General features: G+C 39.8%; 1 long non-coding RNA gene across 1 annotated transcript; it reads right to left on the bottom strand.

Annotated features, from left to right (window-relative positions):
* Window positions 1-15,938: 15,938 nt before the first annotated feature.
* LOC133651509 (uncharacterized) lies at window positions 15,939-22,333 on the bottom strand. Its single transcript, XR_009826426.1, has 3 exons — window positions 22,195-22,333; window positions 22,067-22,113; window positions 15,939-16,448 (listed from the first exon to the last, which is right to left on the bottom strand). It is a non-coding gene; the product is annotated as an uncharacterized LOC133651509 (long non-coding RNA).
* Between the last annotated feature and the right edge of the window lie 1,880 nt (window positions 22,334-24,213).

Here is a 24,213-nt window from a genome sequence, read left to right on the forward strand (position 1 = left end):
AACTAGAAGAACTAAACAGGAAATGAGGACGGAACACAGGACTGTAGAGAGGCTGTCAAAACGATAGCATCACTGTTTCTAAAGGATTGATTTTATTTTACTTCAAGGCTAATATGAAGCTGCTGATGTCAATGAGCCTCCACATGTGTGGCATCCTTGGACCAACACCAGAATCCTCACGCAGAGAACATCTTTTACTTGCAGGTGGTGACTGCAGCCGGTTAGTCCGAAGAGACAGAAAGCGCTGAAGCAGCATTAAAGCAGTCCCACTCCCAGACACTAATATTTGTGCTGGCACTCTGCCACACACACTTTAGCTGCAGGCTTCCCACAATTGTACACTTGTATATATCCTAGTGGGTGCAAGCAGCTTCAACTTGTGTGCATTCTGCTGCCTTCATCAGCAAGTATTAAGTCCACATGTCCAAATGTATCATGTGGCACAGGATGAAACATCCTACATCAGGAGTCTTCAAAGTTATCCAAGCCAAGGACCCCTAACTCATACTTGCCAACCCTCCCGATTTTCCCGGGAGACTCCCGTAATTTAGTGCCCCTCCCGAAAATCTCCCGGGGCAACCATTCTCTCGAATTTCTCCCGATTTCCACCCGGACAACAATATTGGGGGCGTGCCTTTAGCGTCCTCTCTCACCTGAAAAGGAGACTATTATATATGTCTCTGTTAGCCATAGGTTTATCTATAACCCATAAAGTAGGCAGGCACGGAGCTATTTCTCAGCGTGTGTTTATTCCAGCCGGCACGTTAATACACTGACACACAACATCTACATTCCCATCATGCATTGCTTCAAAACTACGGCAAGTAGTAATGTCCAAAAACATAACCGAGACAAAGCAGAAGAACGAAGTGACAATGACGAGTAAGAAGAAGAAGTACGCTTGCAAGTTTCAAAATGATTGGAAAAAATCAATTCAGTGTTCCCCCCCCCCACCTACCCCCCCGATCTCCCGAATTCGGAGGTCTCAAGGTTGGCAAGTATGCCCTAACTGGTGGAAAGAAGGAGCAAGGACCCCCTATTTAAATATCTGACGTGATGATGATTGTATTTTACATTCAACTGGTCACAAAGGTACCCTGTTATTGTGCAATACGAACAATAGTCAAATAATAACAGTAGTGTGCCGCAAATTACCAGCTGGCAACAAGCATGCTAATCACTAGCTGACAACTAGAGCGCTAACCACTAGCTGGCAACTAGTGCTCTATCCGCCAGATGGCAACTAGAAGGCTAATTGCTAGATGGCAACTAACGCACCATTCACTATCTTACAACGAGAGCGCTATTCGGTAGCTGGTAACAAAACGCTAATCACTTGCTGACAACTAGAGCGCTAATCAATAGCTGGCAACCAGAGCGCTAATTGCTAGCTGAAAACTAGCAGACTGATCGCTACTTGGCAGCTAGAGAGCTAATTACGAGCTGACAACTAGGGCGCTAATTTGTAGCTTACAACCTGCACGCTAATCGCCAGCTGGCAGTTAATGCACCAGTTGCTAGCTGACAACTAGAGAATAAATTGGTATCTGGCAACTAAGGCGCTGATCGCTAGCTGACAACTGGCGCGTCGATCACTAGCTAACAACTAGAGCACTAATCATTAGCTGGCAATCAGAGGACTAATTGATAGCTGACAACTAACACGCTAATTGCTAGCTGACAGTTAATGCACCAATTCCTAGCTGACAACTAAAGCATTAATTATTATCTGGCTATTAAAGTGCTAATCACTAGCTGACTACAAAAGCACCGATCACGAGCCGACAACTAAAGCACTAATCCTTAGCTGGCAACTAGAATGCTAATTACGAGCTGACATCTAGGGCGCTAATTTCTAGCTTACCGCCTGCACGCTAATCGCCAGCTGGCAGTTAATGCACCAATTTTCCAGCTGACAACTAGAGCATTAACTGTTGTCTGGCTACTAAAGTGCTAGTCACTAGCTGACTACAAGAGCACCGATCACGAGCCGACAACTAAAGCACTAATCATTAGCTGGCAACTAGAGTGCTAATTACGAGCTGATAACTAGGGCGCTAATTTCTAGCTTACAACCAGCACACTAATCGCCAGGTGGTAGTCAATGCACTAATCGCTAGCAGACAACTAGAGAGCTCTAATCAATAGCTGACAACCAGAGCGCTAATTGCTAGCTGACAACTAGTGCACTGATCGCTACCTGGCAACTAGAGCGCAAATTTCTAGCTGACAACTAGGGCGCTAATTTCTAGCTTACAACTAGCACGCTAATAGCCAGCTGGAAGTTAATGCACCAATCCCCAGCTGACAACTAGGGAATTAACTGTTATCTTGCAACGAAAGCGCTAGCCGAAAATGAGAGCACTTAACATAAGCTGGCAACTAGAGCACTAATTACTAGCTGACAACTAGGACGCAAATTTCTAGCTTACAATGTGCACGCTAATCGCCAGCTGTCATTTAATGCACTAATCGCTAGCTGACAAATAGAGAGTGCTAATCAATAGCTGGCAACCAGAGCGCTAATTGCTAGCTGACAACTAGAGCACTAATCATTAGCTGGCAACTAAAGTGTTAATTACTAGCTGACAACTAGCGCACTAATCATTAGCTGGCAACTAGAGCGCTAATTACTAGCTGACAACTAGAGCACTAATCATTAGCTGGCAACTAGAGCGCTGATTACTAGCTGACAACTAGAGCACTAATCATTAACGGTCAACTAAAGCGCTAATCGCTAGGTGACAACTGGCGCGTCGATCACTAGCTAACAACTAGAGCGCTAATCATTAGCTGGCAATCAGAGGGCTAATTGCTAGCTGACAACTAGCGCACTGATCGCTACCTCGCAATGAGAGCGCTAATCACTATCTGACAACTAGGGCTCTAATTTCTAGCTTACAACTAGCACGCTAATGACTAACTGGCAGTTAATGCACCAATCGCCAGCTGACAACTAGAGCATTAAATGTTATCTGACAACTAAAGTGCTAATCACTAGCTGACAACTACAGCGCTAATCATTAGCTGGCAAACAGAGCGCTAATTACTAGCTGAAAACTAGCGCACTGATCACTACCTGGCAACAAGAGCGTTAATCCCTAGCTGACCACTAGGGTGCTAATTTGTAGCTTACAACAAGCACACAAATCGCCAGCTGGCAGTTAATACACCAATCGCTAGCTAATAAATAGAGCATTAACTGTTGTCTGGCAACTAAAGCATTAATGCTAATCGCTACTTGACAACTAGCGCAATAATCTCTAGCTGGCAACTAACGAGCCAATCACTATCTGACAACCAGAGCACTCATTGCTAGCTGACAACTACAGTGCTAATCACTAGCTGACAATCAACTCCTCAATCTCTAGCTGGCAAAGAGAGCGCTAATCGCTGGCTGATTACTAGCGCACTAATCGTTAACTATGTTAAACGCTAACATAAATATACAATAATTTTTCATGTTATTATTTATTCACATTTAAGAAGATGATTGTGTGCTGGCTCAATGTTCTTGTGTATTTAAAGACATTCACAATTGTGAAAAAAATGCAGGGGCAAATATTAAAAAATATATTTTTAAAAATCTACTTTTACGGCCCCCCTGCAGTCCCGCTGCAAACCCCTAAAGGTTGCGGACCCGCTGTTGAAAGCCTCTCTCCTAAATGATGATATAAAGTATGCTTGGTTGACAAACAAATGTAAAAATGTTTGTCAATAAGTTGTGGTTGGATGACAGTGAGCACAAACAACAAGTAGTGGACAAAGCAATGAACAAAAAATACATAGTAGCCTAAATGAGACATGGTCAAAAATACACAATAGACAAAAATGTTACTGAAAACAGAGTTTCGAAGCGTTTACTTGTCTACCTTCGCAGATGACGTGAGTAGGGCTTCGCGATCTGTGAGGGCCACGTTTTGCGTGAAGAAGCGCATATAAAATGTCCATTAATTCATGACTACAAACATGTTCTTAACCCCTTCCTGCTCCGTCACTGATACGAATGTAATGGAAATTTTACAAAATGGCACGCAGCGTTAGTGCTGGTCTGGTAAGGTATTTATATTTGGTTCGATTCCCGGTTGGAGTTGTCTGATAAAAATTTGGTAATCCATGTTTTAAATATCTTCAATTTGTTATTTTGCACAAAAAAATGTATATCAAATATTTGTTAGCACAAAACATGCATTAAATTCAATTTCATTTGAAATTTTTAAAAGTACAGAATTTTCCGGACTATAGAGCGTATCGGTATATAAGCCGCACCCACTTAATTTTAATAGAAAAACTTATATTTTCTAATTTTAGCCGCACTAGACTATAAGCCGCAGATACTGTATATACGTTGTGAAATGAGTTATTTATACAGAAGTATTTTGTAAATGTTTATTTACCTTATTTGTTTCCAAACGGTGCCTGTCACACGGCAGTAAAACGGCTGATCAAACAAAACAACAGTCATCATCATGGACCCACTAGCTGCAGAAGCTAGTTTAGTTTAGTTTTGTTCATTATAGTGGGGGCCCTTAGGGAGATTTTAGGGTGTGTTCATTCACTTTTGTCTAAAAGCGCCAAATTTGGCACAGGTGTAGCTCAGGGCATACTTAAATGACTTGGCTAGGGTGCCCGCACCGGTGACTTTTGGGGTTGCCACAGCAGATGATCCAATATGGCCACCACCTGAACACGCTTTTGCCTCTACATTTGAACAAAATGAGCTACAAATCCAAACTTGGTGTCTATTTCATGTTTTTTGACAATTAGAAATATGATGGAAAAATCATCTTTATGATTGGTTGTGTCTGGACACCTAATTAGCATATTTCCAAGATGGCGGCTATGTAAAAATTAGGTGTACCTTAGCTTTTGATACTTTTGGCAAACTGTTTTAGGTTTTTTGAGCATCAGAAATATACTGGAATGATCAGATTTATGATCATTTATTTATTAGAGCCCTTTAATTTCCATATTAACAACATAGCCATTATCTACCAAAATGTTTTGCACATATATTTCAACACAGATAGAATGTAAAGCTACAGATATATTTCATTGTAACTATAATATAGGTTTCTGTTTCAACAGAAACAGAAAGGTATCTTATAGAGAAGGCTCCGACACGGTTATCCACACAGTGTGATAATAGTTTGGTCCCTCGACAGGTTATTGTTGTGTCTCCTGACTTCTCCTGATGTGAAAATCATACAGAAGAGCTTATCTATGTACAGTCATTCTACTGCCTAATCTAACACTGCACAAGGCATTAACAAATAATGTTGATTCCAAAATGACAAGCGGGGCAGAATCTAGTAAAGATTTTAAACTTCTCGGGAGATTAGTTACTCAAGCGTCTGATGTGCACGCAGCAGATGTGTACTATCATACCAAATGTTATCTGAACTTGAGATATGCAGCACAAGTTGCACAACATAAAACATCTTCTAGCATATCAGAAGAAGAAGCGTCTACCAGTGAATCCAGGGTAACCTTTGACCCTCTGACTATAGCGCAAATTGTTGCCCTAGTTGAGGATTCAGATTGCTCCTTCACAATTTCAAATTTAAGGCAACTCTATAGAACCCTTATGAATGAACGTGGGCATGTCTGTTGTTATAATGAACCTCACACAACAAGATTCAAGACACATCTCCTCTCTTTTCTGCCTGACTGGAGTGAACACCAGAAAGGGAGGTAGACGTACATTGCAAGCAAGCAAAAAGTGTCAGACAGTGTAGCCAGAGGCCATGATTCCAACCAGATTGATCAAGATGAGGCACTTTTGTTGACAAGGGCTGCCTTGGTTTTACACAAGTATTGTTTACAACCAGGACACAAATTTGATGGCACCTTACCTTCCAACTGTCTTACGGTATCTGTTCCTGAACCTTTAAGAGTATTCAATGACATTGTCCTTCAAGGACCAGGACTCCTCAAAGCCTATGAGGATAATACAGAAGGGCACTGCTGCAGGCCAGTTTTTATTGGAGTCAGGCAACCTCCGTCAAACTGAATATTCCCAATTTTGGAATGTGGGGATGGAACAGCTCGACAACAAAGACTTGGGAACCATACTGAACCCATCTGCCAGATGCCAGTACAGCCTGTGCCATCCTTCTTCGCTGCGGGTGCAAGAAGTCTTGTAGTGGGCGCTGCAAATGCTTTAAATCTGGGGTCTGTTGCACCTCATTGTGTGGCTGTGAGGGTGCATGCACCAACAATGAGGGTCCAGCACACTAATTTGGATGCGCACACTTGGTGCAGCTTTTGTCAAGTAATTGGGGAACAAAAACAACAACAACCCCACATAACAATAATAATAATAATAATAAAATAATTTTAAAAAAGGTAGAGAAGAAGACAGCCTCCACGTGGCCTCCCCCGCAAGTAGCCAAAGAGTAGTTGCCCTTTAAGCGAAACCAATGTCTTCAAAATTTACAACCACAGCTGACCCCCCCGACATTTCATATAAACATTAGAAAGGAATCACGCATGTTGCACCAGGTTTTACTCGTAACAATGCCCAAGTTACATCCAATGTCTTCAGAATAGCAAAACGCCACTTGGAAATATGCAAATTAGGGGTCTAGACACACCCAAAAATAAAAATGAGCATTCCAACACATTTCTAATTGTCAAAACACATGAAATAGACACCAAGTTTACATTTGTAGCTCATCTCAGTGTTTCCCACACATTCATTTATTTGTGAAGGGCCCGCCACGAAAGAATTACGTCCGCCACAAATAAAAAATAAAAATTGTTATGTTTTTGTTTTTTAATTTTTGTTGTTGTTGTTGTTGTCCTGTCCAGCTTCTCAGGCAAATCATATAGTTGATGTAGATGCCCATATAGGCTGTTCAGATTTACTTTACAAAAGAGAAGTGTAGGATACTTCTCTTGTTGCCTTATTTGTATTTGACCACTACTGTTTTCTGTTTATTTGTTACTGACTGTGGCAGGACACCTCTGCCTCTGTTTCACTTTATGTTGCTGGTAAATAATATGGTTGTAGTAGTAGGCTAAAGTTAAATTATTTAGTATGCACTAATTAAAGGGGCAGAGCTTTAAAGGCCTACTGAAATGATTTTTTTTTATTTAAACGGGGATAGCAGATCTATTCTTTGTGTCATACTTGATCATTTCGCGATATTGCCATATTTTTGCTGAAAGGATTTAGTATAGAACAACGACGATAAAGATCGCAACTTTTGGTATCTGATAAAAAAAGGCTTGCCCCTACCGGAAGTAGCGCGACGTAGTCAATTGAACATATACGCAAAGTTCCCTATTGTTTACAATGATGGCCGCATGAAGTGAGAGAGATTCGGACCGAGAAAGCGACGATTTCCCCATTAATTTGAGCGAGGATGGAGAAAGATTTGTGGATGAGTAAAGTGCACGTGAAGGACTAGTGGGGAGTGGAAGCGATTCAGATAGGGAAGATGCTGTGAGAGCCGGGGGTGACCTGATATTCAGCTGGAAATGACTAAAACAGTAAATAAACACAAGACATATATATATACTCTATTAGCCACAACACAACCAGGCTTATATTTAATATGCCACAAATTAATCCCGCATAAAAACACCTAGGTGTTTGTTATGCTAGCTCCTAGCTACTAGCTCGAGCTAGTTATAGCTCGAGCGGGTAATATGGACGGGATCCCGTATATATAACGAGCCAATACAATTCAAACACCTGCACAACACACACACTCACTCAGCCCAAAGAACCGTTCACCTAACCCAAGGTTCATAAAGCTTATATATTTAACCAAAGTTACGTACATGACACGCACGTACGGGCAAGCAATCAAATGTTTGGAAGCGCGCGGGTGGGACCTGATATTCAGCTGGGAATGACTACAACAGTAAATAAACACAAGACATATATATATATACTCTATTAGCCACAACACAACCAGCCTTATATTTAATATGCCACAAATTAATCCCGCATAACAAACACCTAGGTGTTTGTTATGCTAGCTCCTAGCTCCTAGCTACTAGCTCGAGCTAGTTATAGCAAGCGATCAAATGTTTGGAAGCGTACTCACGGTATCGCGTCTGCGTCTGTTAACGAAGTCAAAGTCCTCCTGGTAAGAGTCTCTGTTGTCCGAGTTCTTCGATCTTGACTGCATCTTTCGGGAATGTAAACAATGAAACACCGACTGTGTTGTGTTGCTGACTTCCCTCGCAAAATACTCCGCTTCGCACCGACTTTCTTCTTTGCTTGCTCAGCTTCTTTCTCCATAATGCAATGAACAAATTGCAACAGATTCACCAACACAGATGTCCAGAATACATCCAGAATGAGATGAAAACAGCTATTTCGTATTGGCTTCAATGTGGAAGCCATACCTGTGTTCTACTGGCTACGTCATGCGCATACGTCATCCTCAGAGGTGTTTTGAACCGGAAGTTCCCCGGGAAATTTTAAATTGCACTTTATAAGTTAACCCGGCCGTATTGGCATGTGTTGCAATGTTAAGATTTCATCATTGATATATAAACTATCAGACTGCGTGGTCGGTAGTAGTGGGTTTCAGTAGGCCTTTAAGAGACATTTTAGCTTTTATATTTTATAAGATATATTTTTTGTAAGAACCACAATTAATAAATATATTTCAGTGAATAACTTATTGTTCAAATCTGTATATAAATATGTACATAAAGTGTTGTAATTTTATTGTAAAATGGATGAATGGATGGACGCTTAAAACAAAACTGTTATTATTAATTAGTAAGTATACATTTTTTGAGCCTTTTTAGAGAAAATCATATCATTGTAGTAAATTATGCAAATTACTCGATGATGTCATGTTGACCACGCCCCCACCGCCACAGGTATCTTGGCAGTTTATGGGAAACACTACATCTGTTTCAAATGTTAGAGACAAAAGCTATTACAAGTGGCGGCCATATTTGATTGGCCGCTGTGGCAACCCCAAAGGTCACCGGCGCGGGCGCCCTAGCTAAATCATTTAAGTATGCCCTGAGCTACACCTGTGCCAAATTTGGCGCTTTTAGACAAAAGTGAACGCAAATATCCCTAAGGGCCGCCATTATTAAGGATCCCCATTAGTCAACACCGCAGTGGAGACTATTCTTCATGGGGTCCAGGCAAAAAACATCACACGATCACAAAAGAAAAGATTACAATGCAGTACAACATGATCAAACAATAAAATGTTGTAATACAAAAATAGCAACAACAAAGAACAAAAAAAACAATAACTTCGAGTTTACATAATAATGTTAATACCAAAGATAAAAAGAGCAATATAAAAATATATATATATATTTTAGCAAAAATAAAACTAGCTCTCATATTGGCTAATGCTAACGATGCTAGCTTGACTACATTACGATAACACGTACAAATATGCTGGAAAACACTCCTACAGACATCACACACGCGATTCTCACATTGTGCGATTTAGAATCGATTCTCATTTTTAAAAAATCGATTTTTTTGTATTTTATTTTTTTTGTATTTATTAATTTTTTAATTTTTTTTTTTTTTAAATATTTTTTATTAAGCAATCCAACAAAACAATACACAGCAATACCATAACAATGCAATCCAATTCCAAAACCAAACCCGACCCAGCAACACTCATAACTGCAATAAGAGCAATTGAGAGGAGACACAAACAAGACACAGAACAAACCAAAAGTAGTGAAACAAAAATGAATATTATCAACAACAGTATCATTAGTTACAATTTCAACATAGCAGTGATTAAAAATCCCTCATTGACATTATCATTAGACATTTATAAAAATAAAAATAAATGAACAATAGTGTCACAGTGGCTTACACACATCTCATAAGCTTGACAACACACTGTGTCCAATATTTTCACAAAGATAAAATAAGTCATATTTTTGGTTCATTTAATAGTTCAAACAAATTTACATTATTGCAATCAGTTGATAAAACATTGTCCTTTACAATTATAAAAGCTTTTTACAAAAATCTACTACTCTGCTTGCATGTCAGCAGACTGGGGTAGATCCTGCTGAAATCCTATTATTATATGTATTGAATGAATAGAGAATCGTTTTGAATCGGGAAAAAATTGTTTTTGAATCGAGAATCGTGTTGAATTGAAAAAAAATCGATTTTGAATCGAATCGTGACCCAAGAATCAATATTGAATCGAATCGTGGGACACCCAAAGATTCACAGCCCTAGTAAGAATTGTTTTAGTTGTATTGTAAAACTTACAAACATTGCTTGGAATGATGAATGAAGAATCCAGACGAGTAGAAACGCGGTGGACGATTAGAAGACGGAACACACTTGTACTTCCAGTTGCAAGCACTAAACGTTAACCCCGCCGCACCTGTGTTGAGCGAACTGGTCCAACAGATGGCGCCTTAGCACAAACAATAACAACTTTTCAAAGCCTTTGCTTGTGTTTTATAAAAACTATTTGCATTATTTTCTTTTTGGCCACATAACAGCCCAATCCAGATCCCTCAAAAAATACTCCAATGACAATTTCAATTTAAAATTGAATGAGTGGGACTGTTCCCCTGTGCTCGCGAGCAACCTGGTCGATGTTGCTTGGGATCGCTTCAAAACGGCGCTCCTAAAGATACTAAATGACATGGCTCCCGTGAAAACAGTCAGGATCAAAGCCCACTCGGAACCATGGATGAATCCGGACCTATTAGCTGCCATAAAAGACAGAGACAGAAAATACTCTGAATACCAAAAATGTAAAACAGAAGTAGATAAATAACCCAATAATATCAACCTCAAATTACTCCTTTCAACTCTCAAAAAGCAATGCAATAAATTAAGAAATAAGTCAACCAACCTGACTAAATCCTTAAAAAAAAAATTACATTAACGACGAAATAGAGGAAAACACAAATAAGCCACGTGAGCTCTGGAAAATTCTCAACAACCAGCTTCCTGGTTGCAGCCAGAAACTTAAAACAAGGCTCACCAACATCAGCATCAAGGAGGGTGACTCCCTCATTACAGACAAAATGGAGGTAGCTAGCAGACTTAACATCTTTTTCACCAGCATAGCCGCAACTCTTGTCAACAAGCTGTCCCACCACTCTGGTCGCTTTGGTGTAGAACACATTAAAACCTTCTACAGAAAGCTAGGAGTATCCAACGATGGTTTCAAATTAGAAATGGTCACAGCTGATGAGGTGTTTAAAAAATTGAGCGCGCTCCACCCTAACAAGGCCACCGGCCTTGATAATATTCCCTCCAGATTCCTCAGGGACTCTGCCTCCATCATTGCCCCGATCATCACGCACATAATAAACCTATCAATTACACAAGGCCAAGTACCAAAAGATTTTAAGATAGCAAGAGTAACTCCCCTCTTTAAAAAAGGAAGCAAATTGGAACCTGGCAACTACCGACCTGTTTCTATTCTCAGTTCCATTTCGAAAGTAATGGAGAAAATAGTTTATGAACAGGTCGATAGTTACCTTGCCACTAATAAACTCATGTACAAATTCCAATCCGGCTTCAGAACTAACCACTCCACTGACACATGCCTTCTCTATCTGACCGACCACATCAAACATGAGGGGGACGCGGGCAAATACTGCGGCATGGTCATGCTGGACCTTCAGAAGGCCTTTGACACCGTTAACCACGCTATTCTGTTGGATAAGCTCAGAGCAATCGGATTTAACAAAACCTCATGGAGCTGGATGCAATCTTACTTGGAGGGGAGGGAGCAGGTGGTAGAGGTGAACGGCACCGTGTCCCCCCCCCTCTCGGGGAGCTGTGGAGTCCCCCAAGGCAGTATATTGGGACCTTTACTGTTCCTAATATACATAAACGACATGTCATCGGCATGCGACTGTGAATTGTTTTTGTTTGCGGATGACTCTGCCCTGCTGGTATCCGGCAAGGACAGGTGGAGAAAATCCTCAGTGCTGAGCTCTGTAGAACTTGCACCTGGCTCGCTGACAACAAGCTATCCATACACTTGGGTAAAACAGAATCCATCCTGTTTGGGTCCCACATCAACCTTAAGAAAGTCACTAACATCACCATAAAAGTGGGTGACATTGTTATCACCAGGAAAGATGAGGTCACCTACCTAGGTTCCATTCTAGAGGCTAACCTTTCCTGTGATAAAATGGCAACCAAGGTAATCAGAAAGGTTAACCAACGAACGAGATTTCTCTACAGAATCTCCTCTCTGGTCAACAAAAGCACCTTGAGGATTCTGGCGGGAACTCTCGTTCAACCCCTTTTCGATTACGCATGCACCTCCTGGTACCCTAGCACCTCCAAAACCCTCAAATCTAAACTCCAAACATCTCAGAACAAGCTAGTCAGGTTACTTCTAGACCTCCACCCCAGATCCCACCTCACTCCTACCCACTTCTCTAAAGTGGGCTGGCTCAAGGTGGAGGACAGAGTTAAACAACTTGCACTGAGCCTAGTCTATAAAATCCACTACACCTCCCTGATACCGAAGTACATGTCAAACTACTTCCTTAACGTAAATGACCGCCATAACCACAACACCAGGGGGAGCTCCACTAACCACGTTAAACCCAGATTCCGAACTAACAAAGGTCTTAACTCATTCTCTTTCTATGCCACATCAATGTGGAATGCGCTCCCAACAGGTATAAAAGAAAGGGCATCTCTATCCTCCTTCAAAACCGCAATAAAAGTTCACCTCCAGGCAGCTACAACCCTAAACTAACACCCTCCCCGGATTGCTAATAATCAAATGTAAACAATCAAATGCAGATACTTTTCCTTATGCCTTCTGATCTCTCTCTCTCTCTCTCTCTCTCTCTCTCTCTCTCTCTCTCTCTCTCTCTCTCTCTCTCTCTCTCTCTCTCTCTCTCTCTCTCTCTCTCTCTCTCTCTCTATGTCCACTACTTGCTGTCCATATCCTAACCCCCCGGCTCCCCCCTCCACACCCCTGATTGTAAATCATGTAAATAATTCAATGTGATTATCTTGTGTGATGACTGTATTATGATGATAGTACATATGATAGTATATATCTGTATCATGAATCAATTTAAGTGGACCCCGACTTAAACAAGTTGAAAAACTTATTCGGGTGTTACCATTTAGTGGTCAATTGTACGGAATTTGTACCTCACTGTGCAACCTACTAATAAAAGTCTCAATCAATCAATCAATCAATCAATGGCCGTCAGCGAAGAAAAACCATAAATTAGCCGCACGGTTTTAAAAGCTGCAGGGATCAAAGCGTAGGAAAAAGTAGGGAATTATAGTCCTTAATTTAGGGTATAAAAATTGTTTCACATAGATGAAAAAAGTGTGATCAGTGAAATTTAGGCCTCCACTTATGCACACCTACTGTGTTGCAAGTGGTGCCCAAAGTTTTACCCCCATTCGTCGATATGACTTGCAATTTCTCACACAGCTTCATGTTGAGTGGCTGAGACACAGAGAGGGGACAGTAATAAGAGAGGAACAAGGAAGGAACCAAACAGGATCCAGTGTAAAAACATTTAAAGTCACCAACATGGACGTTTTGCTGTTTTTTTTAAACTTGTAGTTCAGCTGCACTTGATCAACAACAGGAAGTGTCTCGCACGCCCACTCACACATGAGCGGGAGTCATCTTCTGACAAGTGGAACACTATTTGTTTCCTAAGTTGGATGACAAACACACAAATAAACAACAACGCCAGCAGAGATATATTCATTTGCAGAGTACACAAGTGTACTGTATCATCTTGAAAGGTGTATCTTATTTTGTCGTTGTGTAACCAAGCAAAATATTACCTGTCACTATGATGCATCGTCTGCACACTACCATCATACAGTAGACATATTGTTAAAATAACTTTCTGATTGCAATCAAAACCAAGCTTTATTTGCCTCTTCTTCATCAACTATCGTAGGGATGGAGCGTATTATGGGAAAAAATCTGAACCATTCTGTTCTGGTTTCAGAGTAAGTTGTGTTGCTCATCAGTTTGGAGTGTGTACGTATGGAGGGTCATTTGTGTCTTTATTATGAAAGCTTTTTATGACAGTGAATTCATGTAACTGAATATTTTTTACATCAACTTGAGCTGACAATTGAATTGAATAAAATTGTCATCAAATAAATGTGTGTTTGAAAATTCAGTATAAAAAAATTCAGTGTATAAAAATTCAGTGCAAAAAAAATCAGTGTATAAAAATTCAGTCTAAAAAAATGAGAGTATAAAAATTCAGTGTATAAAAAAATTAGTGTAAAAAGTTTCAGTGTAAATAGGTTTTAGTGTAAAAAAAATCTGTCTATAAAAAAATTCAGTATAAGACAATTCAGTGTACAAAAATCAGTGTGAAAAAAATCTGTATGGAAAATTCAGTTAAAAAAAAATCAGTGTAAAAAAATGAGAGTATAAAAATTCAGTATACAAAAAATCACTGTAAAAAATGGGAGTGAAAAAATTCTGTGTAAAATATTTCAGTGTAAAAAATTCAGTGTCTAAAAAATCTGTATTGAAAAATTCAGTATACAAAAATTCAGTGTATAAAAATTCAATGTAATAACATCAGAGTATACAAATCCAGTCTATAAAAAATTATTGTAAAAAATGTCAGCGTAAAATTCAGTGTAAAAAAAATCAGTGTATAAAAATTCAGTGTAAAAAAAACAGTTGAAAAAATCTGTATAAAAAATTGACACGAGTGCGTCTCATTGTGCTCCAACCGACACTGGCACACCCCGTTCCGCGGCAGGCCCGCAGGCCACGCCCCCTCCACAGTATACTTTCACCGAAAAATATATTGTGATATATATCGAATATTGAGTTTAAGCAAAAATATATTGAGATGTACTTTTTCGTCCATATCGCCCAGCCCTAGTATTCAGATATGCACAAAACAACAATACCAGAGACACAAAGAGCAGTATGCAACAAAAGATTAGCAGAGGACGCTGCAATATAAACACTTCTGACTGCCAACCAGGAACATGTGAGGAGAAGGGTGCTCAAAAGTAGGAGTAAAGTCATGCCTGAACAAAACAAAAACTACCGTATTTTCCAAACTATAAAGCGCACCGGTATATAAGCCGAACCCACTAAATTTTTTAAATAAATAAAAATATTTCTCTATATATTAGCCGCATGGACTATTAGATATAATGAGTTATTTAGACAATATTTTGTAAATGTTTATTTACAACACACGCCAAAAGTGGTAAAGGAATGGCTAAATCAGGCTAGAATGAAGGTTTTAGAATGGCCTTCCAAAGTCCTGACTTAAACGTGTGGACAATGCTGAAGAAACAAGTCCATGTAAGAAAACCAACAAATTTAGCTGAACTGCATCAATTTTGTCAAGAGGAGTCTTCAAAAATTCAAGCAGAAGCTTGTGGATGGCTACCAAAAGCGCTTTATTGCAGTGAAACTTGCCAAGGGACATGTAACCAAACATTAACATTGCTGTATGTATACTTTTGACCCAGCAGATTTGGTCACATTTTCAGTAGACCCATAATGAATTCATAAAAGAACCAAACTTCATGAATGTTTTTTGGGACCAACAAGCATGTGCTCCAATCACTATATCACAAAAAAATAAGAGTTGTAGAGTTTTTTTTTTCTTTTCTTTTTTTCTAATAATCTTTTAAGACAGTAGGCGTTTTTCTCCGGAAAAAGTGTTGTACAGTATTCAGTACTGACGAGACTGAAAAAAGCAGGTTACGAAGTATTTCTTGCACGTTGATATCGACTTGGTATCAACGTACCGATATTTCACGGTACCTAATAAAGTTTCCTGTGTGGGGACAAGTCGCGCTCACGCAGCAGTTAGCTTGTCAACATGCTAATCCTACATCACACCGGCATGCCAGTTAGTCCCTCTCTGACCTCCTAAGAGGGTCAGACACATTCACAGAAGAATGTGGAATGTTGGAGACACAGCGCGAAGAAGGTTCTACTGGATGTGCACTATTTGCTGATGACTGCACAGAAATATCCAGGACCATATCTCACCACAGTGGGAATTGCTCTCGGGAAACAACTCGGCTATTACAAGAGAAAATAAAGCAAATATGGCGTCCCAAGCCTGAATGATTCATTACCTGAGAGGTGTGTCTTAATAAAATGCATCTAGTGTATTTCCATGGTCGACATGGAGTACAGTAGATAGTGTGCACAGTGGCACTCCACAAAAGCAGCTTCTGGAAGGATCCATCTGCACCTATTCTAACTGCTTGGGGACGCTAAATAAAATATGAGCCTCAGACAACCCTTTTAACGACACCCCACTTGAAAATGGCCGCTACTTTAACTGCATGGGAATCAATAGAGTCACCTTGTCGTGGTTTTAGTTGAACAGTCTTACCTGTGCGGTGGAGAGTTCTTGTCGAAGCCTTAAGGATGAAGACTGTCAAGCGTTGGCTGTTGATGTCACAACATTAAGTCCAGTTAGTTCTAGGATGGGCCTTGAACAGGCAGAACCTACCGAGGAAGAACGGAAACAGAGATTATGTAAGCAGTATGACAGTACTACTGTAGTCTCATCAGGTAACTTGATCGCTTACTAATGCAAATGTCTTCTTTAAGATTGTCTTCATGACAAATTTAGTAAGATTCTGTCCAAAAAGATAGACACATTTCATAAATGATCTTTAACCCTATCAGACTCATTCATTTGTACATAATACAAAATATAACGTAAAATGGCCATGAGGCAGAGGCGGACTTGCCATTAGGCAAACACAAGATTTCCTGAGGTCCCAAAATATCTCATACAAAATTGTTAATAAAGTTTTCTTCTATTTAAATCAACTATCTATGTTTTGGTCTTAATTTGTGCGCTTCAAAATACATCAAAATGCTTAAATCCCTCATTGTTTCAACAGCTACTTGGACTGGGCGATACTCAAGAAAACTATCGCGATATGAGTGTTCAATATCGGACAATATTGATAATTATTGATATTTGTATGACCTATCCAAAATAAAGAGCATGGGAAAAATATATGAAATGTAAACATTTTTATTTGAAATGTAACCTTGCAAAGTGTGAAAATGTAAACATAGAGAAACCTGAGAAGAACTATTTTCTGCAGGTTTAGTTCTAGGAAATAACGGCTGTGTAACATTAATTTGCCCTGTTATTCTTATAATAACTATGAAAAATATTTTTTGTTATTCAGTAAATATTATTATTATAGTGGTCAATATCGATAATTATTGAATATTTTTTTGATCAATGGTCAAAATAATATAAACAGATAGTAAGTAATAATTAAAAAAAACATACTAAAATAAAAAATAAAATAACAAATAAATAAATAAATTTAAAATAAAAAAATAAGTAAATATATATATATATATATATATATATATATATATATATATATATATATATATACACATAATATATTAATCTGATTTTAAAAGGCTACAGGTTACGATTTTTAATAATTTTTTTTTAAAAGGGGGAAATAAAAACAAGCAGTTTTTTTTTTTAGACTTAGACTTAGACTTAGACAAACTTTAATGATCCACAAGGGAAATTGTTCAACACAGTAGCTCAGTTACAATGATGGAAAGGACAATGCAGGTATAAATAGACTAATATAGCTATAAAAAATCTAACATATATACGAATATATACATAATATGTGTACAGAGTAATTTATATACAGATATATTATATTATGTCTATAACATATATACAATATAAACCAATGACCATGTACAATATTACAGTATATACAGTCTATATGACAGCAGCAGCATAAAATGGAGAGTAGGTCCAGCAGGAAATAGAAAATAGACATTATAAACAAAGAGAAGTAGCTAACATGTCAGGTGTCAGGTAATAGGCAGATGTCGTCTATTGCTGTATGGCGAGTGATTATACAGCTGGATGGAGTGTGGAATTAAGGAGTTCTTGAATCGCACAGTGCGGGAAGGAAGTTGAAGGAGCCTGTTGGAGTATGAACTCCGCTGTCCCTTAATTGTCAGGTGGAGTGGGTGGGAAGGATTGTCCATGATGGCCAGCAGTTTGTCCAGTGACCTCCTGTCCCTCACTGACACAAACGCCTCCAATTGCGTGCCAATAGTTTGGCCGGCTTTCCGGATCAGATTATCAATCCGGTTTGAGTCCCTTTTGCTGGTGCTGCTCCCCCAACAAACCACTGCGAAGTACAGTGCACTGGCCACAACAGACTGATAAAAGATCTCCAACAGCTTGCTGCACACATTGAATGACCTAAGCTTCCTCAGGAAAAAGAGTCTGCTCATGCCCTTCTTGTAAACAGCTTTGCAGTTGTCCTTCCAGTCCAGTCTGCTGTTCAAGTGGACTCCCAGGTACTTGTACTGCTCCACCACTGCCACCTCCCGGCCCTGGATCTTGATGGGCTCCACCGGGGTCACTCTCTTCCTGAAGTCGATGACCAGCTCCTTGGTCTTGTCCACATTAAGGACCAGATGGTTCGCCTGAGACCACTCCACAAAGTCAGCGATCAGTATCCTGTACTCCAATTCCCGTCCCTCTCCGATACACTCGACCACAGCAGAGTCGTCAGAGTATTTCTGCAGGTGGCAGGACCTGGAACTATACTGGAAGTCTGAGGTGTACAGGGTGAACAGGAAAGGAGACAGGACGGTCCCCTGTGGAGCACCTACACCACTGACCACAGTATCCGACACGGAGCTCCCCAGTCACACAAACTGGGGCCTGTCAGACAAGTAATCAGTGATCCAGGAGACAATGGATGAACTGACACCCATCCTGAGCAACTTGTCACTCATCAGAATTGGCTGAATGGTGTTAAAGGCACTGGAGAAATCAAAAAACATGATCCTCACAGTGCCCTTCCCACCATCCAGGTGAGAGTAAGCATGATGCAGCAGGTAGATAACAGCATCGTCCACTCCTACATGGGGCTGATATGCAAACTGTAGAGGATCCAGGGAAGGAGCCACCAGTGGCCTCAGCTGATCCAGCACAAGTCTCTCGAGGACCTTCATGACCTGGGACGTCAGGGCAACAGGTCTGAAGTCATTTGAGCTCGATGGGATGGGCTTCTTGGGCACCGGCACTATGCAGGATGTTTTCCATAGCACTGGTATCCGTTCTAGCTTCAGACTCAGGTTGAAGATGAAGTGCAGGATCCCAGTTAGCTGAGCAGCGCAAGTCTTCAGGATCCAGGGGTTGACTCGGTCAGGGCCTGCTGACTTAGCTGGATTGACTTTCTCCAGCTGCCGTCTTACAAGTCCAGGTGTCAGACACACCGGGCTGGCTTTCTCAGTGGGGGTGGAAGTGGGGGAGGGAGAGGGGGGGAAAACGGCTGTGGCAGGTAAAAGAGAAGGAGGGGGAGGTGGAGGTGTGAGAACAGGAGTAGTGGGGGGAGGGCCAGTAAGGGGTGCGTTGCTAAATCTGTTGAAAAACAAATTCAGCTCGTTGGCTCTATCTGCACCCCCATCCAGCAGTTTGGCTTTATTGTTGAAGCCTGTGATGGCCTTCATACCTTTCCAAACCTAACGAGTGTTGTTTTGTTGGAGTTTAGCTTCAAGCTTCCTTCTATAGGCATCTTTCCCTTCTTGAAGATTAACTCTGAGCTGCCACTGAATCCTCTTCAACTCGTCCCGATCACCGGATCTGAAGGCTCGCTTCTTTTTATTTAGCAGCACCTTTAGCTGGCTGGTGATCCAGGGCTTGTTATTTGGGTAACAGTGGACAGTTTTTGTCGGGATGATGGAGTCCTCACAGAAATTGATGTACTCAGTGATGCAGTCTGTGATTTTGTTGATATCTGTCCCGTGAGGCTTACACAGTACTTCCCAGTCTGTAGTCTCAAAGCAGTCTTGTAAGGCTATGCCAGCCTCAATGCTTCTCATTTGCACTGATTTAGTTGAGATGGGCTGCCTCTTCACAGCAGGAACGTAATGAGGTGTTAAAAGCACCAGATTATGATCAGACCGTCCCAAGGGGGGCAGGGCAGTGGCGCTGTATGCATCTTTTGAATTAGCATACAGTAGGTCCAGAGTTTTATTTTCCCGTGTTGCACAGTGTACATATTGATGGAAAGTGGGTAAAATAGAGTCCAGAGAAACATGATTAAAGTCACCCGAAATGAGAATGAGGGCATCGGGATGTTTGGTCTGTTGCTTAGCAACAGCGGCGTGAATGGTGTCACAAGCAGCAGTTTCGTCAGCAGAAGGAGGAACATACACTCCGATGAAGATTACAGAAGTAAATTCCCTTGGCAAATAATATGGCCGAATTCCAACAGCCAGAAGTTCAATGTCCGGCGTACAAACACACTCCTTTACAGTAATATGAGCAGGATTACACCACCTCTCGTTCACAAAGATGGCAATCCCGCCGCCTTTTTTCTTACCGCTAAGGAGTGTGTCTAAAGACCCACTTTTATTCTTTGGCTTTTAACACTACGTGAGTTGTGTGGTCTTCTGTCCTCTGTTGTCCTGTGTGGTTAGGGTTAGGGTTATAAATTTTGATGTCTATTTTACTGTTTTAATTGGTTTCACCCTTTAAAATCGTTTTTAATCATATTTATTTTTTATATTGTCTCTGTATTGGTTTTCTATTCATTTATTCTTTGTTTTTATTCAGTCATTGGTGTAGCATAATATTGTTTTTAATATAGTTTTTAATATTGTTTTGAATATTGTTTTTAACATGGCTGTGCAGCACTTTGGAAACATTCTTGTTGTGTAAATGTGCTATATAAATAAAGTGGATTGGATTGGATTGGATTGTGCTTCTATCCGCCCGTGAGGTTGTGAAGCCGGGTAGAGACGCGCAGTGGTCCGGGAAGTCCGCGTGTAGCCAAGTCTCCGTAAAGCACATGATGCTGCACACGGCGTACTCCTTTTGAGTTCGGACGAACCCAAACAATTCGTCCATTTTGTTCGCCAAAGACCGCACGTTCCCCATGAGGACAGAGGGGATTGCAGGCTTAAATTTCCTTCTGCGCTCCTTCATCTTTATGCCGGCACGGCGTCCCCTGCGCTTTTTCCGTACTTCCACGGGAAGGTTCCGGCCGCGTTCCCCATAGCGCTGGTAAGGAGAGCGCAAACAGCTCCTCGCGGGTGTAAACAAAAGGTCTGCTGCTCCGCTGATCAAAGCCAAACACAAAACGGCCCGAAAAGAAAAAGAAAAGTAACGAAAACACACAAAAGCGCCCAAGAACCATAATTAGTGGTTTATGGAAGGTAAGAGATTAAAAAAAGGCAATAAAAGTTTTTAAGGGTTCCTGCTGTTTTCTCTTGTATTGCACTTTTCAAACATTGTGGTTTCACCACATTGAAAATTTAAAAAAAATCTATATTTAAAGTATATTCCACAATAATTATTATGCTTTTTCAAGCATGTACACATTTTTAATTACCTAAAACATGTCAATACTACAGTAGTATTGAATGCCAATCAGAGTGTGCTATTTAGTATCAGGGCCACTGATTGGTTTAGCCTCAGACAGCGTTACTATATTGGATTAAAATAATATAAATGAGATTTACCGAACGCCTCCCTAGGGAAGTGTTTAGGGCACGTCCGACCAGTAGGAAGCCACAGGGAAGACCCAGGACACGTTGGGAAGACTATGTCTCCCGGCTGGCCTGGGAACGCCTCGGGATCCCCCGGGAAGAGCTGGAAAAAGTGGCTGGGTAGAGAGAAGTCTGGGCTTTCCTGCTTAGGCTGCTGCCCCCGCGACCCGACCTCGGATAAGCGGCAGAAGATGGATGGATGGATGGATGGATGGAGATTTAGGAGTTTTATTTTATATATAGGAGGGACTCTTAATGTAAAATATATATATATGTAAAAGGTTGTAAACAGTTTTTATGCTCTTAACTGGTATAAACGAGGGATGACAGTCATATTCTTAAAATGTGCCGCAGCACTTTGGAAAAGTGTCGGTCCGCCTTTAAATATGATAATTTAGCAAGCTGGCTAACGTAGCACTGTTGCTATCGTAGCTAAGCTATCTTACATTGCACAAATGTCTTGTCACTGGGTGTTGTTGTTGATTTTCTCTTGTCTTTGAGTCATCTTTGCTCGATATATCTGGTCTTGTGTGGTTTTGTGCGTCATGTACCTTGTTTATTTGATGGCTCTTCCTGCCTTCTAGAACATTCCGGGCTACTGGAGAGGGAAGAGCCAAAATGGGGGTCAGGGGTTGACAGATGAGAAGTTATTAATCATCTTGAAGGAAAGCTGTCTTACCTTTCAGTGAATATTTAGTTTTGAACAAAGTCTTAAAGTCTATTTGACCTTTGGTGAAATGTCAACATAATTATTAATGGCCACTTTTAAAATGAAGTCCTTCTACGGGAAGAAATGAAGACTATTTTTAGGAAGAGCGTTTGTCGCCACCTAGAGGAGAAAGCTGTGTGTCACAGTACGGCTACCGGAAAACGTCATTACGCAGAAAATGATCCATTTGAACCGTTAGCGCCCTCTACCTGTGGAAGACCTCCTGACCTACACTTCAACTACAGTAATCACATGCTGCCATTACACGACTAATATTTATTGTTTTAATGTATCATTAAATTAAATAATAAATTACAAAAATAAAATAAAGTCTAATATATGTATATACTATGAAAAATTTAAAAAAATCTAAAATAATAAATACAATTTAAAAAATATTTAAAGTTAATTCCCATTCAACATTAAATATAGCACATTTGTATTATCAGCAATATATGGATCACCAAACAAGATTTATAAAATGCAGTACAACCAAGGAAAACCGAAACCGACATATTTTAAACAAATCTCAGTTTGTAGGTAAGCGTAGTTTGTTTTCTTATAGGATAAATAAATAAATTTGCTTTGTGTTCCACGGTTTATTGCAAGTCTTTGCAAAAGATAGTTATCGTCAGGATTTATTTTTGTAATATATCACACAAAACATTCACACCTTGCATTGGTAAAAAAAAGTTGACAAAATGAGGGGAAAAAATGATATAGTAGTATATGTGTGTTTGTGTGTATATATATATATATATATATATATATATATATATATATATATATATATATATATATATATATATATATATATATATATATATATATATATATATATATAAATATATATATATATACATATATATATAAAAATATATATATACATATATATATATATATATATATATATATATATATATATATATATATATATATATATATATATATATATATATATATATATATATATATATATATATATACATTTTCTACCGCTTGTCCCTTACGGGGTCGCGGGGGGTGCTGGAGCACCCCCCGTGGATTTTGTGTTTTGTTGTTAGTTTTCATTGCTGCTATTTTAACTGTTTTTTAAATACATAAACAAGGTTAGATTTATTTTAGCACTTTGCCTTTTCTTTCTTTTAAATGGACATTTTAATAATCATTGTAATTGTTTTAAGAGCTGAATGAGTAGCGCAGTTACAGTATAAATACATATTTATGAATGAATTAGTCATCTTCGTAAAATAACTTAAGCTGCATTTAGAAGTCGGTGGAAAAATTAGTGCCATTAAATATGTGGACGCTTTATTATCCAATTCATCGACTAATCGTTAAGATAATCATTGACTATTCGACTATCAAAATAATTGACCTACACCCCATGACTCGTAATCAAATCTTGAGTTGTTGTAAGATCCATCCATCCATTTTCTACCGCTTGTCCCTTTCGGGGTCGCGGGGGGTGCTGGAGCCTATCTCAGCTGCACACGGGCGGAAGGCGGGGTACACCCTCAACAAGTCGCCACCTCATCACAGGGCCAACAGATAAACAAACAACATTCACACCCAAATTCACACACTAGGGCCAATTTAGTGTTACCAATCAACCTATCCCCAGGTGCATGTCTTTGGAGGTGGGAGGAAGACACAATTTCAACTCTTGTTTTTTTGTGATAGAGTGATTGGATCACATACTTGTTGGTCACAAAAAACATTCACGAAGTTTGGTTCTTTTATGAATTTATTATGGGTCTACTGAAAATGTGAGCAAATCTGCTGGGTCAAAAGTATACATACAGCAATGTTAATATTTGCTTACATGTCCCTTGGCAAGTTTCACTGCAATAAGGCGCTTTTGGTAGCCATCCACAAGCTTCTGGCAAGATTCTGCTTGAATTTTTGACCACTTCTCTTGATAAATTTGGTGCAGTTCAGCTAAATCTGTTGGTTTTCTGAAATGGACTTGTTTCTTCAGCATTGTCC

The sequence above is a fragment of the Entelurus aequoreus genome, linkage group LG06 (assembly GCF_033978785.1).
Source record: "Entelurus aequoreus isolate RoL-2023_Sb linkage group LG06, RoL_Eaeq_v1.1, whole genome shotgun sequence".
Lineage (NCBI taxonomy): Eukaryota > Metazoa > Chordata > Actinopteri > Syngnathiformes > Syngnathidae > Entelurus > Entelurus aequoreus.